General features: G+C 42.2%; 1 pseudogene; it reads left to right on the forward strand.

Moving 5' to 3' along the window:
- LOC129492099 (mitochondrial import receptor subunit TOM7 homolog) overlaps positions 1-7,288 on the forward strand; it is a 52,616-nt pseudogene extending 45,328 nt beyond the window's left edge.
- Positions 7,289-15,688: the final 8,400 nt, after the last annotated feature.

A 15,688-nucleotide genomic window follows, 5' to 3' on the forward strand; every position in this document is an offset into this window, starting at 1 on the left:
TATTAATATTCCCATTTTACTGATGGAGAAACTAAGGCAGGAAAGGGCTAAATAATTTGAACAGTTCAAATAATTTAACAATTCAAATGGCTGTTTGTTGGTAGAGCTGGAATTTAAACACAGGAATCACTGGCTCCAAAGCCCACTCTTTCTATACAGCGACAAGGCTCACAGGGCAGTGCTCTGAAGAAACAAGACCTCAGCAAATGAGGAGAGAGAAGATAAGCATGCTGCAAGACAGGATGTTATGACTGCTGCGGAAGAGTCAAGCACAATGTTACTGCCATTCAGATTCATTTGGAAAGAGCTGGAGAGCCATTGGGAAGGAGGTGGCTTAGAATGGAGAGGAGGGTATTTTAGGTGGAGGGAGGAGTAAGGGCAAAGGCATAGGATCTGAAAAGCCTAGGACGTGTTTACAGAAGAAAGGGTAATGCTCTTTAGATGGTGGATTGTGTTCATGCTGCTATGTAATCAAAGATAAGCCTGGAAACTTAGATTGGGTTCCTATTATGAAATCTAAGAGATAGATGAAGGGGTTTGTTTTTAAATATAGTCAGCGGGGAGCCATTGCAGTTTTGAATAAGGAGCTACAAGTCAGATTGGGGTGGATCATAGTAGGTAAAGATGGAAGAATGACGCTCCGATCACATGACTGTAAACAATTTATCAAGTAATAAAGGGAGCCTGGTTTGAAGAGTGGCAGGAGGAATGGAAAGCAAGGACCTGGTTTAGGATCAGATACAAGGGTAGGTTTACTATGTTTGTGCAGATGGGATTCTGGGGCACAGGGAATGGCAGTCACGGATGCCTTCAAGTCATTGGGAGCCTGAGTCACTGGAAGAAGTGTTGTGCCACTACAGATAAGAGGACCTTGGAAGGCAAGACTGGTTGTTGGAAAAAAAGTTGATGAGACACCCAGATAGAAGGTGGTTGTTTATAGAGGATTAGATTTGGAGTCATCTACCTAAAAATGATAACTGACATTGTGGGGTGTCATCAATGTCTTTTTTTTTTTTTTTTTTGAAATGGAGTCTCGCCCAGGCTGGAGTGCAGTGGTGCGATCTCAGCTCACTGCAAGCTCTGCCTCCCAGGTTCATGCCATTCTCCTGCCTCAGCCTCCGGAGTAGCTGGGACTACAGGCGCCCGCCACCACGCCCGGCTAATTTTTTATATATTTTTTAATAGAGACGGGGGTTTCACCGTCTTAGCCAGGATGGTCTCGATCTCCTGACTTTGTGATCCGCCTGCCTCGGCCTCCCAAAGTGCTGGGATTACAGGCGTGAGCCACCGCGTCTGACCATCAATGTCTTTTAAGAGGGCAGTTTTATTAAAGGTCGAAGAGCTGACGCCAGGCAGAAATTCTCAATCCTAGTTACACGTCAAAACCACCTCTGGATCTTAAAAACCATATCTGTTGAATCAGAATCCCCAGAGTGGGAAATCAGACCCTTCTATCATTTAATACCACCACAGGGGATCTGCTGGGCAGCCAGAGTTGAGCACCACTGGAGAAAGGGTAGAAATTTTGCTGTGAGAAAGCAAGAGTGAGACAGCCTCTTACCTAGCCAGGAAGAGAGATGTGCCGTCTGCGTTTCTCCTTAAGTTTCCTCTTTCACATCTTTCAAGCACCTCTTCGTTTTGCAGATTCTATTGATATCTAGTTAATACTTTTTACTGAGAGCCTTCTGGTCGCTTTAGCAGGCATTCATCTCCTCTTATCATAGACTGTTAAAAAATCAGAGGGTGGTAGAGCTAGAAGGAAACAGATGTTTTAACTTTCTTTAGCATCGGATGCCTTTCAGAAAATGAAATCTTATATGAAATCCCGACGTGTAAACAGACCAAAGCAGAACCATTCTCAGAGAACCACAGCCCAGAGCCCACTTGCTTCCCCACTTGCCCCAAGCAGGGACTTTAGAGACTCCTTTAGTGAAATTATCGAATCTTAGGTGGCATAATTCGGTTAAATCTCCTAAATCCTTACGCAGTTTTCCTTCCTTCACAGGGTGTTGTCTCCCCTTCTGCCAGTCTGACATCTCCCTAAAATTCACTCTGCATTCCGACAGGGAAAGGTACACAGGGAATCAAATTACCCACAGCAGCCTTGGTACAAGGTTAAGTGAGGGAAGAGGCTGCAACTCCTGACTGCCCTGAATTATGTGGTTTATCTACAGGGATCTCATTTATTTCTGCTGCTCCAGTTTCAGCTCTCTCTGGTAATTGTGAGTGGCCTGTAAAATCATTATCTGGCCAACGCAGGGAGATAAAAAGCCTCGTTAGTTTTAAAGGGAAAGTTTCAGTGACTGAAGTTTTATCATCAGGATGAGCACGGAAAAACTTTTTTCCTTATACTGATCTGAGGAAAAAGTAATGAGACCTAAGGCATTAAAACTGAAAATGAGAATTGTTAAGTATCTTTTTTGCATATTTTATGTGACTGTCAAGGGAGGATACTATGAGGCATATTTGGCCCTAATATACTTTTGGCATCTAGTATACTCCCTATTTGTCCCAAAGCTTTGTCCTGGCTGCATCTAACTCTTTGGGAATGTTTGTCACAATAGAAGGAAACCCAACTTCTAAAGAGAGTAAGATAAATTTCTGACATGAGGATACTTAACTTTAAATTCCTGTATTTAAGAAAAAAGTTATTCAGACACTTGAAGGATTCTTACTAAATAATTGCATTTAGAAGATTTAACCTCTTTTCTCATACATGCCATTTTCTTGTACAATGTGTCTTTGCTGAGGTTGCATTCATTGTTAATATTTCTCTGTATAATCACAGGTCTAGATGAGATCATAAAAAGCTAGTCCATTGCCTTGTTACTATGCAGGCACATATTTCAATCACAGAGACTGTTCATCTTTTTTTAAGGAGACATAGAGCAAGGTTTTCCTTGGATTAATGCCAGGTGATTCTGCAGGCTACTATTTAGCTCACAACTTCTTGTTCAAGTCTCAAGAAGAGAGTAGTTGTTATCTCCAAATTATCTTCCAGCACCCTGCAACAATACTCATTTCTTTCATTTCTGGCATCATTGCAAATTTTCTTCATCCATATTTCAGGGAAGGTGCTGATATTTGTGTCTGTGAGGGGACTATGCTCTAACTACATCCCTCTGTAATTCATGGTGTAAGTCAGCAGCAAAATTGGCAGGATAGAAATCTTTTCCCAGCATGGCAATCACTAAAACTCATGAGTACCCCTTCATACAGATGCTTATCTTAGCACCTAGTTGAGTTGAGGAATCCAACTCAGATTCATTTACATAGCAGTACTAAAAACTCAAATTGGAAGTTCAATAAATAAATGAATAACTTTGCTAAGATATTCATTCTTTAATATCTGAAAATTCATGTTTAACAGAATACTGCACTTACGTAGCTGTTTACATTTTTTCCCTGCATCTCCCTCCTTCTTCCTTTGATTTGTATCAGCAGCCAAAGCAATTGTGGATTGAAATACATATGCATTGATTTCCAGATTTCAGGCTTTGCTCCTCCTCCCTCTCTCCACTGCCTTTGGCTACTCCTTGTCCTACTCCATCTTCTAGGCTCTCAGTCACTTAGCCCTGTGTATTGAGAAGAGGCTCACCCAGACTGTGCTCAGTGTCCTGGTGGCTGTGGCTAAAGGTATGTAATCATGGTAATGGTAGCATGCCTATGATTTACATAGACTACCCAGCATTCTCACTTTAATCATCTCCATAGATGACGAGGTTTAAATCCGCAAACAGCAGCTCCCCTCACCAAGAGACTAGGGTGAGCACTTTGAAGTGTGCTCGAACACAGTATTTTCCAATATTCCCAGCTGAAGAGTATTACCTGGGCACTTGTTAAACATTCAGATTCCGGGATCCCAAAGAGACCCACTATAAATATGAATGTTTAGAGAAAGGCCCTGGGATCTATGTTTATATCAACAGTCCTGGATAATTTATATCACAAGACAAGGTTAGAAAACATTCTGCTAGAAAGATGCCTATTGCTCTCATAGGCTCAGTGCCAGCAGCCCTGGAAGGACTCAGTGACCAAAGTGCTGGGCATTTATATGGTGCCAGATTTATAGTGTCAGATGTATACCAATAGCAGGCTGTAAGGGGAGGCTGGGTGCTAGAGATTCTACTCAGGCTACTTTCTTGATCCTAGAGAGGTGCTCCAGGTGGTGGTGAATCCTAAGCAACTGCAGAGCTAAGAGGAAGGGACAGGGTGTCTTTTAATAACAGCCCTTGGGCCCTCTTAATTGGCTTGGCCCAGACCTGGTGTAGTCTGACCCAGGTTTGCAGCTTGGATGTGTTCTTCCTCCCAGGACTGTTGCCTGGTCCGTTAGTGTAACAGTGTACAGAGTGTTTGTCTGGTTCCCAGAGAGTCTTCCCTGCCCTAAACCAGAGTCTTGGAGAAAAGAAGGTGGGGATGGACCAGCTAGAGTAAAGAGGCAGGTAGGAGGTGAAGTTATGGAAACTGCAACTAGGAAGCTTGCACATTTCTGGGGCTATATAACTCAGCAACGTGCTAGGATTCAACATAGTACTTTCATTTATAGGAATTAATCATACTGAGGGATAAGAGTCCTTGTTCTATACCTCAAACTTGAGTTTCCCTTAGTGGTAATAAGTATTTATAGAGCCAAATTCAACATAAAATCTTAGACTTCTGGCCAGGCGCAGTGGCTCACGCCTGTAATTCCAGCACTTTGGGAGGCCTTGGCGGGAGGATCACTTGAGGTCAGGAGTTCAATGAGACCAGCCTGGCGAACATAGTGAAACCCCATCTCTATTTTGTTTAAAAAAAAAAAGAAAAAAAAAGTCTTAGCTTTTCAGTAATCTTGTACCGTTTTTCCTTTTAATGATAAATGATCATTGAATTAAAACAAAAGTTAGTTTTCAGTTATAAATCATTACCGTGTATTTTATGCCTAATAACTTAATTATGTCACTCTGGAATTGATGAATTTGAAGAAACATGGAAAATTATATTGGTTATGGCTGTGAATCTAGTGATGTGAAGATGTTGGATTTATGTATGTTAATTTGATTCATATGCAAGTCAAAACACGCATATTTTTAATCAGCAAATGGTTTAATATGCTTTCCACACTTGTAAAAAATGAAAAGTACTGCGAGCTATTTTTTGCCTTGTCATTCATTCTGTCAACAGTACTTATTATGAATGTGGTGCATTTGGGTACAAGGCAGAGTTACAAAAGCAATGGAAAATATGTCCCTTTTGTAGCAGAAGATAGAATAAACTTAAACACAATTTTTTCTCACTTTATGCTTTGAGGAGTGTTTCTATAAAATCGTGTGGGTCATTTGAACTTTTATGACTCAAAGATCTAAATATTAAAAATTCAGAGCTGATTTATAACCATGTTGTTGGACCTTCTGTTGCCATTTTTTATTAGTCATTCATTAATTTATTCACTTTTTATAAAATAATATTATTCACCCAGCATGTGTGAAATACTTGCAAGGCAGCATGCTACAAAGAAAACTTGATCCTTGACCTCAAAGGGTTTACTGTTTACTAGAAAAGGTAGCTGAACTATTAAAATGAAAACTCGGGTCATCAGCTTGGAAGGCAGCTGTGCTCTCTCACTGCCACAGCCCAACTCACCTCAGCTGTGTTGAATTCTCATGTGAGGCTTGAGAGGGGCCAGTGCCTCCCGTAAGAGGACAGAAGTGAGGGTGGGCTGATTTCTTGCCCAAGACTGTGTGCTGGACAGAGTCTTCCAGCTTCCTGAGCTGCTTCTCTAAAGCTTCTTTGTACCTCCTTCCAATTAGCCCAGAAACTGGTTTCAAGCCAATCCCATAACCTCCCGATTCTCTTGATAAGATATTAGTAAAATTATTACATAACTTTTTCAAAGTTAATTTATAGGTTAAATCCAAGTAGTGTTTCTGCTCTCAACAGCTTTTGTTGGAGTGTTAACGATCCATTGGTGAACAATTAAGTTTACGAGCGAAGCAGCTCCCTGTTTAAAGGGATGCTTGGATAAATTCCTCAGCAAAGTAGATCCTTTTTTTTTTTTTTTTTTGAGACGGAGTCTTGCTCTGTTGCCCAGGCTGGAGTGCAGTGGTGCGATCTCGGCTCACTGCAAGCTCCGCCTCCCGGGTTCACGCCATTCTCCTGCCTCAGCCTCTCAGAGTAGCTGGGACTACAGGCGCCCGCCACCACGCCCGGCTAATTTTTTGTATTTTTGGTAGAAACGGGGTTTCACCGTGGTCTCGATCTCCTGACCTCGTGATCCGCCTGCCTCAGCCTCCCAAAGTGCTGGGATTACAAGCGTGAGCCACCGTGCCCGGCCTAAGTAGATCCTTTTATATATAATAATGTCTTAATTTATTTTTACAATTATATTAGATTTTCTTTTAATTTTATTTTAGATTTGAGGGTTCATGATTCAACTTATATGAGCTACCTAGAGCAGTGAGATTCATGAAGCAGCAGTCATGAATCTGACTGCTCTAGGTACCTCATGTAAGTGGAATCATACAATATTTGTCCCTTTGTGTCTGGTTTATTTCACTTGGCATAGTGTTTTTGAGGTTCATCCATGTTGTAGCAACTATCAGAATCTTGTTCCTTTTTAAGGCTGAATAACATTTCATTGTATCTGTATATCACATTTTGTTTATCCATTCAAAAAAATGTGAAATATTTTGATGGCCACTTGGATTCTTTCCACCTTTTGGCTATTGTGTTGCTATGAGCATTGGTATACAAGTATCTGTTTGGGTCCCTGCTTTCAATTCTTTGGGGTATAGGCCTAGGAGTAGAATTGCTGGATCATATAGTAATTCTATGGTTAATACTGTAAGGAACCACCAAACTGTTTTCCACAGTGGATGCACCGTTGTGTTTAAATTTTAAAACTTATTCTCTCAGTCTTGATGTCATTCAAATAAATGATTCAGCTATAAGGCATTAAGACTTGGTTAATTTAACTAATTTTTATTCCTACTAACTGCACTTAGTAAATGCTACTAATACAGAAAAGAAAAATGAAAAAAATAAAAAAGAATTAATTGGAAGAGGTGTTTTTTCACAATCCCATTTTGAATATTTATCATACACATATCACACTTTGTTGGAACTGTAGCACTGAATCCATTCTAACCCATGTTCTTACTTCTGTTTGTCTACTTTTTTCCAGGTACAATCTTAGGGCAGGAACCATGGAAACAGGTGCATTAACAGGAGATGAGTATTTTTGTGTAAGATGTGTAAGTTTTTGTTGTTGAATCATTTGATTCTTTATAATAAAACCTAAATGAATATCTGATTAATCTGCTAATATCTATTCCTGTTTCTGGACATTAAATTCAATGTTCCAGTAATTATAGTTCCATCAGAAAGGCATGTATCACAGAAGCAAAGCTTTTAGAAGGTAAAAGAAACCAAATGGTGACAGGAGAAATTATTGGATATGATTAGCATGCCCAGTGTTAAATGGGGCAGATTTCATAAGGAGTTGAATTATGCTTAACTCTGCAAAATACTTAGATTTTGGTGACAGATGGAAGGGTGGAGTTTGTGGACTGGGGAATTCTGAAATTGTTTGGAGGTAGGAATGTAAGGGAACATTCAAGTACTTTTGCCTTACAAGAATGAAACAGGCCAGGCGCGGTGGCTCACGCCTGTAATCCCAGCACTTTGGGAGGCCAAGGCAGGTGGATGACCTGAGGTCAGGAGTTTGAGACCAGCCTGGTCAACATGGTGAAACCCCATATCTACTAAAAATACAAAATTAGCCAGGTATGGTGGCACAGGCCTGTAATCCCAGGACTTGGGTGGCTGAGACAGGAGAATTGCTTGAGCCCAGAAAGTAGAGGCTGCAGTGCCCTTGACCAGGTGGCTGGTAGACTACATCAGGCTGCTGCTGAAGTCACGAGAGTATATGTATTCATTAACAGCTACGGACAAGGACACAGGCTTGTTGTTCGCCTACCCTTGCAGGGTGGCCGACCAACAGCACACCATCGGGGCATTGCAACACTTTCGTGCCCTGTATGGTCGCCCTCTGTCCATTGAGAGTGATAGGGGAACACATTTCACTGGACAACAGGTACAACAATGGACACAACAAATGGACATAAAGTGGGGATTCCATGTGCCATACAAACCACAAGCTGCAGGTATGATTGAGCAATATAACAGGCTGTTGAAGACTGGGTTACACTTGCGTGTCATACTACCGTCTTTGTGGGGCTGGAGTTCCAGGCTGGACCTGGTGCTCCAAACCTTGAATGAATGGCCATAGAAAGGTGGCCCAGCCCTGGTGGAGGCTTTGTTACACTAAGCCACCACCCCCATTCAGTTGCAGATACATACCAAGGATGACCTCCTCCGACCAGGTATGGGGATGAAAGGTACCCTGTTGTTGTCTGCCCCAACACCCCTGAAGGCAGGGGAAAAGAAACCCTGGCTGTGGCCATGGACCCTCCAAGCCCCCCACTGCTGGTGGTTGGTCATTGGAGCTCCCCGGGGGTAGGGCCTAAGTATGACTTGCATGTCACTCCTTGGGTGTTCAATACATGTTCCCTACAGTTGACTGTTCATAGGGGAACAGCCAGGGAAGGAACCCTCCTCTGGGGGACATATGTACTGTCTGTTTGGCCTATTATGAGCTGCCCTGTGACTTTGGCACAGATACAGGACTCAAAGGAACCATGGGGAGTTGAGAAGGTGTGGTACCATCACCCAGGGCAAAAGCCCTTGGTGGCTGCATTGTTATCCAGGGATGAAAGGTTAGCCTGTATTTTGCCTGACGGATATGATTTACCTCTGTTAGTACCTGTACCTGCTCTGTCATTTCAACTGTAGGTTAACATGCTCTAACCGCATTTGGACTGGGCCCATACCTACGCTGAGGTGACCAATGTTTCCATCTGTTGGATCTGCACTGCCCTTCCATCAGCAGCTGCAGATGGCTTGCCTTGGCACATACATTGAGCATCTGCAGAGAACTGGACATGGCTGGAGACCTGGGGTCCCATGGCTGATGCCTGTGAGGCAACACGGCAAGCTTTGAAAAAGGATGCTGTAGGACCCACAGCACGCCTGTAGCATTTATGATGGGTGGGCCTGGCTAGTGGGGGAACATGCAGTACCCCAAGCCCAGGTGCTGTGGTACATAGAGCCACATTGGGGCAACACCCCTGTGGGATGGGTACCCATCATGGCCTGTGCAAACATAATACATGTCACCACACCGAAGGTATGATGGAACAAGCGGCCCCACCAAGGTTGGGCCCCAGTGGATTTTGTGTCCCTGGGAGTTTATGGGTCTGTGGGGACACAGGGTGGCTTTACCTACCAGTGAACTGGACTGGACACTGTACCTGGGGGTGGCCTTACCTGCCACTGTTTTCCCCAAGTTGCCCAGATAGCCCACATAACTGGGAGGTGCTATGCTCTCGATTTGTGCAAGTGCGACGAGTCCCCTGGTGGTTCTGCCTCTTGGCAGTGACTATCCCTGGAGCGGGTGTCATAACTGTAGAAGCACAAGTTACCACTCTTGCACAGCACACCACTTGGGCTCTGAATTATACTTGAGTGGCCCTCCTCCTGTTAACCAATAAGGTTGATCAGATCAGAAAGGTGGTATTGCAAAATCAAATGGCCTTAGACATAGAAACTGCTGCCCAAGGAGGCACCTGTGCCCTTTTAGGAACACAATGTTGTACTTTTATCCCTGACAATTGGTAGAACATAACAGCAGCCCTGCAAGAGGTCTCATGGCAGATTAAGGCAGTTGAGAGCCTTACTGATGATCCCCTGCGGAGATGGTGGGCATCCCTAGGCTCTGGCCTACACTGGGCCCTAATAGTCATAAGTGGCATAGCTGGGATCCTAGTGGTGAGGTGTTGCTCTCTGTATTGTTGTTGTGGGTTATGGATTCAGGGCTCTGCCCTATGGGCACATGTCCCTGCCTAGAGGATGCCCTAGGCCTAGGGGGTGGAGTGTAAGGGAAATGGCTGTGCTTTAGTCAGGAGTAGGCTGAGGCAGCCTTCTGGCGCAGCATAACTCAAGGCGTTTGGAGCGCAGGTGCATAGCTCTGCACATTATGTAACCAAGCCATGTGAGGCACATTAGGTGATCACCCATGTGAACTTGTGCTGGGCTTGGAGCCACTACCGTCTTTAAAAGGTATAATTACCCTGCTAATGCTGTACATATGGCATGCTCACACCCAAAGAGAGGGTAAAGCCATGTCAAAACTGTCTATGATTCCTTTAGTGTTTTTTCCAGCTACCCACCACTCATCCACTGATTCCCGTTGGACCTCAATTAGAACCTGGCAGCTAGCTTATGGGAACTCGGCCATCAGTTAGAATCTGACAGCTAGCTTATGGGACCAGAGGGAGGGCAGAAGAATCAGGAGGCTCCCAAAGGTCTCAAGGGCAGCTTCAGGCTTGTCCAGGGGCTGCAAGAAATGAACTCCAGGTGGCTTTTGGTCTCTTTCTTTGCTCTGCTCAGTATCAGGAAGTAAGCTTCTAATTGACTGAACTTGTGTCATATCCTTGGCCCCTGGTAAGGTAACATCAGGGTCTAGTGCCTTGATCCACACAGGTCTAGCTATCTCCAAAGCAGCAGGAAGTTGAAGTGCTATTACTAGAAGGAGGTGGAATGGCCGGATTAAAAAAAAAATCAATTACTGCTCTGTCATATTGTATGAAAGACAGAATTCATTTTATTGTACAAATGATTATAATTGATTTTTAAAAGTGAAACAACTGTGCTCTACATATGCTTGTTCAATCATATTTACAAGAGAGATATGCACTATTTTATGTTATTCCTGGGGATCTGAAAACTGGTCTTTAGTAGGTATGTGTGGGCACAGGGCAAGAGGGTCACAGTGGGTTGTAAATCCTGAGGAATCAGTTAATTGTTTTGTCAGAGAAATAGACCATTTAACTGCTCACTTTTTGACTAAGGAACAGAAGGTACAGTATTAATTCATTAACTATAACAAAAATATAGTTTAAGTTTATATCATAGCTAACTAAAAAGTATTTTAAGTTGACCTCATTTCATAAAGGATTTGAGGTGAGAAGACCTTTTGTTTTAATCAAGGTTCTTTGATTTGAAAATTTTAGATACTCACTTCAAAGTATCTAAACCCCAAATGGGATGTGATGAATGATTCCATCTAAAAATCTCATAGACCTCAAAGACAGAGTCCTCTTTAAATCCTTTAGAAGCAGGCCTTTAGCAGGGATGGGAGCCTTTCAGAGCACAAAATGCACAACCATACACAGCACCCAGGCTGTCAGACTCTGCTGCTGTTTTTCTCTGTTTAGGCTTCCTTCCTCTTTCTGCAGAGGATGAGGGAGAGTCTTGGCTTCCTCCTGGAAATGCAGACCCACCCCCAGCTCTCGGGTAAACATTGCCTGCACTTCAGCTGGGTGCAGGGTTCCCTTTGTTACTGAGACAGACTCTCAGGTTGGCCAAGCCTGAATTTACTGGGACCCCATCAACTGTGAAGTACAAACCTGGCTGGAGGTGGGAGAGCACCTTGTGGTTGAGAAGGTCTGAGAAAGGGGTGGGTGTGATCTGTCAGACACCCTAAAATGTTTCCCTGTATTGTTTGAGACAGAAACAGCTGGGGAAGAAAGGGGGTGGGGGGTGTGGGGAATAGAAAAAACGTGGTACTAAGAGAAATGCAGAAATGCTGGTAGTGATTCAAGAGGAGAAAATCAATAAAGGCTTGGGGGACAGCCTCAAAAGGTGTTTAAGTCAGGATACTTTCAGTTGTATGAAACGGAAAACCCCTGTCAAAGTATCTTAACCAAGAAATTTGTCTCATCTGACAGGAAGTCGTGAGGTAAGGCGACCTTCAAGGTTGGTTAAGTCAGCCATACAACAAAGGCTGGAAGGCCCTGGTTCTTTTTATCCTTCCACTCTGCCATCCTTAATGTGTTATTTGTCATCAGGCTGTAGAGGATCCAGGCATCATATCCAAACCCAACCAAGTCCAAGGGCGAAAGAGACCATTTCTTAGATGCAAGGATACCTCTAGCAGATTCTTCTCATGGCTTGTTGACCAGAATTGGGCCACCTGCCCGTTCCTGAACCACACATTAGCAAGAGGAGTGGGACTGCCAGGCGTGATGCAGAGAGCCAGTCTTCCCAGAGCATGTGGCTGCTTTAAGAGGGGGACACTGAACACAGCTGCTAGGGTTCCGAGAGGAAGGCGGCAGGAGGGGTGGGGAGGCAACCAGCAGGGCGGCTACAGGGAAGCAAAAGAAAAATAGGAGCAGAGAGGCAGACAATGACGAAGCCCAAGAGGCGGGAGGCAGGCAGGTGGGCAGGAGCAATAAAGCCCAGGTGGAGACAGACCAGCTCGTTAAGTTTGGTGTCTTAGGTTAAAACGCTGTTGTCATATCTTGCTCCTCAGCCAGGCAACTATTAGAAGAACACGCTTTACCTGTTTTCACTGCCACTTGAAGGGCTGATTAACTTGTCCGTAGTTAAACTTATTAACCATTTTTCAACCTCAGAGTTATAAGGGAGGTGGCCTCAGCAGTATTCAGGCAGAAAATTTCTCTCCTTTTCTCCTTAAAATAGATCAGCATTTATTGAGTTGTGAAGGAGTTGCATGAAAAAAATATGATTAGTTACTTTCTTACATCTTTATGTATAATTTTATCTTCTTAATTGTAAAAGCAATATAACCACACTTAAAAATTGTGAACCAGAAACATGAAAACAAAATCACCCACAGTCTTATAACTGTTATTATTTGGCAAAAATTAACTCCTTTTTTTCATACAATTGCACACCATTTTGTAGATTGCTTTATTTTTCAAAACACGTGTATCATATACATGGTACAAATTTCAAAAACAAACTAAAGGGGTTATTTAAAAATAAAACAGGTCTCCTTCCCATCAATATCTTTAGTCCCCCAGCTTGCCCCCCCATTCCATCCTAACTCACTGTTACCAGTTTATTTTGTTTTCTTCCATAGATAGCCTACCCATTAACAAGGAAATATGTGTATGGATATTCTTTTGCCAACAGATCTTATCTTTTCACAAAATGATAGCCCACTGTGTACACTGTTTTGTTCCTTGTTTTTAAAATTTAACAATATTACTTGGAGATAATTCCATATATAGTGCCTTTAAAATTTAACATTATAATGTATCCATATATTGCCACATACTCTATAAGCAGTATCTTCAAGAGCTGTAAAAAGTGTGAGCAAATGACTCATTCATTCCTTTAATAAATATTTATCAAGCACCTGCCATATCTGCAGAGCTCTGGTGATTCTAAGATTACCAAGAGTTAGGTCACACCCTAGAAGGAGTCACAGCAGATTGAGGAGACAGGTAGGTAAACAAGTTCTTACAGGCAGCCTTTAAGTGCTGGGATGGAAGAACACAGCGGGTGTTGAGGGAATGAAGAAGGAGCCTCTGAGACATTGAACAAAAGCAGTGAAGAATAAGAGAAATCAGCTCACAGACAAGAGACAAGGAGAATGCCCCAGGCAGAAACTCTAAGTGACATGTGCAGAGGCACAGAATGTGAAGGAACATTGTGGTCCAAGTAACTACAAGGAATTGGATATCACCCCTACTCTTTGATCTTTAATTTCTGGCCAAGTCTTCAATATAAATAATGCTATGATATACATCTTGCAGGATATAACTTTTTCCATCTGCTGGGGTATTTCTTTGGGTAGATTCCCAGAAGAGGGACTGCTGAGTCAAAATGTAGGAGCACTCTGACCTGCTATATACAGCCAAAATGCTTTCCAAATGGACATATTGTTTCATAAGGACACCAACAATGTATGTGCTAACCAGTGCTCATTATTTTTGTATCTTTATTAGTTTTAATGTATACTTCATTGATTACTAGATTAATTTCCCCATATATTTTCTTATATGATTTATTTTCTGTTTATACTCAATCACTGCGATTCTATATTTTCCTATAGCTCTACGGGCCCTACTTATAGATATTCAGGTTTTTATTTTTCATGTTTGCTGCCAATTTTTTTTCTGGTTTAGCTTACACTAAAAAAAGTTGGACATGTAGAAGTGTTTAAGATATTACCCAATCATATCCATTGATTATTTCCTTCTATTGCCTCTAAGTTGAGAAATACTTCTATTCAGAGGTTTGACAAATACTTTTTCTTCTGGTCTGCTTTAAAATATATTTAACTCCTTAATCCTCATAGAACTTATTTTGGATATATGAAATGAGATAATTCAATTAGTTTTTCCACCCCTCCCCCCCCACCAAATTACCGATTAGTTATCTTACCTTTCCCTTTCAGATCTTCAGAATATTGTTTAATATAGTTCTGAAAGCTGTGATCAATGCAATAACACATGATACAAAAGATATACTATTAACAAAGAAGAGATAAAATGATACTTATTTTGTGACAGTTATTGTACAACTATAAGTCCAAATAAATAATTTGAAAATTGTTTAAGCACAAGGGGCTGAAAGGTTTTTCTTTTTAAGACTTTATTTTCTTAGCAGTTTTAGTTTCACAGCAAAATTGAAAGAAAGACTGCATACTGTATGATTCCTTATGTATGGCATTCCAGAAAAGGCAAAACTAAGGAGACAGGGATACAGTAAAACTTCAGTGGTTGCCAGAGATTGGGGGGAGGAAGGCATGAAAATAGGTGGTGTACAGAGGACTTTTAGGGCAGTGAAAATACTCTGTATGATACTATGATACTATAAGGGTGGGTACATGTTATTCTATATTTGTCCAACCCTATAGAATATACAGCCCCAAGAGTGAACCCTAATGTAAACTATGGACTTTGGGTGATAATGATCTGTCAATGTAGGTTCACTATTTGTAGCAAATGTGCTACTTTGGTTGGGGATGTTGACAATGGGGGAGGGTGTGGGGTGGGGTATATGCGATATCCACTGATTTTTATTTCAAAGATAAATCCACTTAGAGATCAACTCAGTCATCAATTGCATCTAATTTCTGGTCCTTTTGAAATGTGTCACATCAGCTTAGGACAGACCTTTCTTCTGACTCATCCAGTATTCCTGCAGCGACCGTTCTATTTATATATAGAATTACAACATAGCTCCAATAGGCTTAGGTAAAGCTTGTCAGTGCCTTCTTGTTAACAAGGAAATCTGCTGCTGAAAGACCTTACTTTTGAAGTCTACCAGATTGGTGGTAGTATGGCCTGTGTTTTGAGTGGGTGGAGAGCACTTTTGAGGGAGTGAGGATTATTTCATCCAAAGGGCTGAAGCCACTGTTATCCCATGTCATAGCTTCTGAGGTACTGAATGAGTAGGATCTCCTGGCCCTCCCATCTCTGTGGGTACCTCGTTCATACTTGTGACCTCAATATAGCCTCAATCCTGCTGAGGCCCAGGACTATCTCTAAGTTGGTTTATTGCAGGAAAAAGTAGCTTCTTGACTGCCGGTTGTCAACTAGCCAGTTTTTGAGAAAAGTGAGAGGTTGTTACGTAGGAAACCTTATAACTAGAGGCTCTCAAACTCAAGTATTTAAGTATCATCTTTTAGATTTCTGTGTCCAGGATCGGGCTGCACTGGCTGGTGCTGGAAAAATTTTTTGATTTCACCTCCTTCTAGCCTTTTGAATCCTTAAAAATATTTCCATAGACATTTACACACAGTCCTGGGCGGTTCTTTCTTCTCCTTCCATGAAAT

The sequence above is a fragment of the Symphalangus syndactylus genome, chromosome 10 (assembly GCF_028878055.3).
Source record: "Symphalangus syndactylus isolate Jambi chromosome 10, NHGRI_mSymSyn1-v2.1_pri, whole genome shotgun sequence".
In the NCBI taxonomy this organism is placed as follows: domain Eukaryota; kingdom Metazoa; phylum Chordata; class Mammalia; order Primates; family Hylobatidae; genus Symphalangus; species Symphalangus syndactylus.